A 4,616-nucleotide genomic window follows, 5' to 3' on the forward strand; every position below is an offset into this window, starting at 1 on the left:
CTGAATCAACTACAACATTATTGATTTGCTTCTTAAGGTTGTATGTTTCAATTTCTGAATAGAGACAAGTTGAGAATGATGATTCCATTGCTGTAATTTTGCTCACTGAAGCTGAGATTCAAGCTCCAAAAAGTCTATTTTTTCCTATGTATTCTACAGACATGTTTTAATATCACAAAGAGTGTTCTTGTTGATTTTAACTGTGTCTTCGATAGTAGATTGTATCAGAGTTTTGAGAAACTCTAATACACCACCAATTAGAGCCATAACAAGTGCACCACTATTAAAACCAAAGTGTAATAGTTCTAATGGCAAGAAATGACTTAACTCTCCTCCAAAAAATATTGCTTTTATTTTTCAACTTTCTACCTTCATGATTAGATAAAAAACTGATTAAAAAAAACTTCAATACCAACTTCAATATACTATGTCTATACTTCAATCTGATCATATAAGCCAATGGCAGTAGAATAGGAAATATGGTGTAGCCAATGGAGGGTGTCTGCCTTATTACTTTCTGAAATTTTGCTGAGTAGAATGTGGAAACTTTCAGTCTAAGATGGCACTAGTCTAAGAATGATGATTCCATTGCTGTAATTTTGCTCACTGAAGCTGAGATTCAAGCTCCAAAAAGTCTATTTTTTCCTATGTATTCTACAGACATGTTTTAATATCACAAAGAGTGTTCTTGCTGATTTTAACTGTGTCTTCGATAGTAGATTGTATCAGAGTTTTGAGAAACTCTAATACACCACCAATTAGAGCCATAACAAGTGCACCACTATTAAAATCAAAGTGTAATAGTTCTAATGGCAAGAAATGACTTAACTCTCCTCCAAAAAATATTGCTTTTAATTTTCAACTTTCTACCTTCATGATTAGATAAAAAACTGATTAAAAAAACTTCAATACCAACTTCAATATACTATGTCTATACTTCAATCTGATCATATAAGCCAATGGCAGTAGAATAGGAAATATGGTGTAGCCAATGGAGGGTGTCTGCCTTATTACTTTCTGAAATTTTGCTGAGTAGAATGTGGAAACTTTCAGTCTAAGATGGCACTAGTCTAAGAATGATGATTCCATTGCTGTAATTTTGCTCACTGAAGCTGAGATTCAAGCTCCAAAAAGTCTATTTTTTCCTATGTATTCTACAGACATGTTTTAATATCACAAAGAGTGTTCTTGCTGATTTTAACTGTGTCTTCGATAGTAGATTGTATCAGAGTTTTGAGAAACTCTAATACACCACCAATTAGAGCCATAACAAGTGCACCACTATTAAAACCAAAGTGTAATAGTTCTAATGGCAAGAAATGACTTAACTCTCCTCCAAAAAATATTGCTTTTATTTTTCAACTTTCTACCTTCATGATTAGATAAAAAACTGATTAAAAAAACTTCAATACCAACTTCAATATACTATGTCTATACTTCAATCTGATCATATAAGCCAATGGTAGTAGAATAGGAAATATGGTGTAGCCAATGGAGGGTGTCTGCCTTATTACTTTCTGAAATTTTGCTGAGTAGAATGTGGAAACTTTCAGTCTAAGATGGCACTAGCCTATACCTATTATCGACAATAGATGTATAAGAAATATGTTAAGCTTTATGCAGAACTCGCATCTTTAGCAGTGGCTAGCTTTCTTAGTTTCAATGAATCACCATTGGTTGAACCAGTATGGATCAATGATGGAGCTGAAGAGAAAAAAGAAGCATTAAGGAAGTCGCAGGTTGAGGAAGATGATGATTTCCAAATATATCTAAAACCAATTGGCCTTCATTCCAATTCAGTGAAGATGAGGCAGTTGCTTGTCGAATGGCAACCGATGAGATTCATGTTTTTGATCCGAAAAACGTTGCTCAAGGAATTGTTAATAAGATCTGCCTTCTTGGAATAGCTGGTTTGTAACTTGCTACAGCTCCTCCAACATATTTTGCGGCATATATTCCTGAATCAAAGGGAATACCAACCAACATTCAGATATTTAAGTGAGAGGATGTTGGCCCAGCCCAGCTTGTAGCTCGACGGAGATTTTTTTTTAGTGTTCCAATGTCTAGTTAATTTGGAACCATGGATCGACTGGATTGTTGGTTATTGCACAGTCTGATGTTGACAAAAGAAATCAAAGTTACTATGGGGAGTCCAGATTACATTACTTGACGACTGATGGGAGTCATGAAGGGCTTGTGCCTCTTCATAAGGAGGGACCTATCCATGATGTTAAGTGGTCTCCTTCAGGAACTGAATTTGCAGTGGTTTACGGATTCATGCCTACAAGAGCAACGTTGTTCGACAAAAAGTGCAATCCTCTCTTTGATTTTGGAACAGGCCCTTACAATACACTCAAATGGAACCCTCATGGAAAACTTTTATGCATAGCAGGTTTTGGTAATTTACCTGGCGAAATGGAATTTTGGGATTGTTCTGCTAAAAAATTTGCTTGGAAGTTCAAAGGTTGAATGGTCAGTCACAAGTGAATGGTCGCTTGATGGACGATATTTTATGATAGCAACAACGGCTCCCCGGTTGCAAGTGGACAATGGGATCAAGATATTTTCTTATAATGGATCACTATACTTCAAGAAGATGTTTGACAAACTATATCAGGCAGAGTGGCGCCCAGCAGAGTCCATGATATATGGAGATCTTCCAGAGTTAGTAGAGCAAGTAAAGGAAAATCTGCGGATTGAGACAACTAATGGGACAACTAATGCAGCCTCCAAAACCTCAAATCAAGTTCCAAAGATTGTTGTCGCTGCACCAAAACCTGCAGCATATCAACCACCCCATGCTAAAACTGCCTCTGCACCAAAACCTGCATCATATCAGCCACCACATGCTAAAAGTGCTATGGCTGTTAATGCTCAGATTTTTTGGCGAGACAAATTCCTCCCAAGAGACAGTAAGAATGCACTGTCACCCCCATACATGTAGATGTCCCTGCCAATGACCAGCCGGCATTTGCAGAGAAAACATGCATGTAGTAAGTGGGCAGGCTCTAAATTCTTTCTTCTATACCATCAATTAATCACTCTACCTGCTTCAACCTTATGGAACTCCTTATGCATACGCTCCTGCACAGATACCACGGTGATAAGGTGCGAGACAGTTTAGTGGTGGTGTGAGACAGACACAAGTTTTGGTTGAGGAGGGGGCGTAATCCGCACTATAGAGATAATACACAGTCACACCAACAGAGTGTAATCTTCAACACCCATATACTCCAAGAAATGCATAGTCCAAGCTCACTTCATTACAGCACCTGGAGCAACTTACCAAACTATTCGATGTAGAAAGCAAAGAATAATGGAAGAGGCCAGGTGAATAGTAGTATGGCAGAGACGTTAGAAATAGTGTCAGACCCGATTTAAGTGAGAGAGAAGCAACAGAGCTACGAGCCCCTAGGGAGGCATGACTAAGCGTTACTACGTGGAGAAGATTCCTAAACACAAATGTGAGCACAGATTGCAGCTAGAATTTAGCTGAGAAAACATTCATGAAATGCAAAATTGATGGCAGAACTGACCTGCACAGAAATGCCTTAAAACAAGTGGCTCAAATATGAGCAGGGTAGGATATTGCCCTTTCTGATACCATGTTAGACACATACATGGCAAACACAAAAGATGAATGATAAACATGAGTGTGTGTGTCTATTATTGACAATGATATACATTTATAGTACATTTGTGTATCTGTTGGGTTCCATATCCCAAGGTCTCTTAAACTCACACAGTTGTTCACATTCTACACCAACCCATAGAGGATTAGGTGTCCAACATATTTTTATATGACTTTTTCCTTAAATATAATAAAAATTGTTAAAATGAAAAAAATGAATTATTAAATATGTACCAACTAAATATTTTAAATATCTTTTTATATAAATTTTACCTTAAATATGATAAAAATTGTTAAAATGAAAAAATCAAATTATTAAATATGTACGAATTAAATATTTTAAAGATTTTTTAAGATTTTGAATTCCTTTATATATTTAAAAATTCATTTTAAAATTTAGAAATAAAATTTTCTCCAAAAATTATATTATTGAATTTTAACTAAATAAATACAAAGATAAATCATTTTCATATATATCTATATAAAATCACCTTTTCTTTTATTCTAATTTAATTTAATATATAATATAAATATTATATATATAATTAAAAAATAAAATTATTTTCAATTAAAAATATATTTAGATTTATTTATAAATATAATATTTAAGAAAATAAATTACTTCGAAAATTTAAAGCATTCTACCTAGTTATTTGAATCCAATTAGGATTCTATTAACCCAACCAGGTGGAAGACAACGATGTGTGATTCAAATTAGTGGCATCTATTCTTATTTCTGTAACATTGCGTTGGAGTTCTATAACATTGCGTTGGAGTTTTCGTGTAGTAAAAAATTCAACCGATCGATCCATTGGGTTTTATGAGTTCTATATTTTCTTGAGTCCAGAAAATAAAACTCAGTATGTATTGTTCTTTTTAGCTTTTAAGCGATATTCATTAATGGATATTATTTTATGGGTGAAAGAAAATGCGGAAAGATATTATTTCCACTGCAACATATTTCATTATCTTTAATATATAATAT

General features: G+C 34.4%; 1 pseudogene; it reads left to right on the forward strand.

Moving 5' to 3' along the window:
- The first annotated feature begins 1,771 nt into the window (after positions 1–1,771).
- LOC149252911 (uncharacterized) lies at positions 1,772–2,944 on the forward strand (annotated as a pseudogene).
- The last annotated feature ends 1,672 nt before the right edge of the window (positions 2,945–4,616 follow it).

This window comes from Pinus tabuliformis, chromosome 7 (assembly GCF_031772625.1).
Source record: "Pinus tabuliformis cultivar Carrire ecotype Pingquan chromosome 7, CPIR1, whole genome shotgun sequence".
NCBI lineage: Eukaryota > Viridiplantae > Streptophyta > Pinopsida > Pinales > Pinaceae > Pinus > Pinus tabuliformis.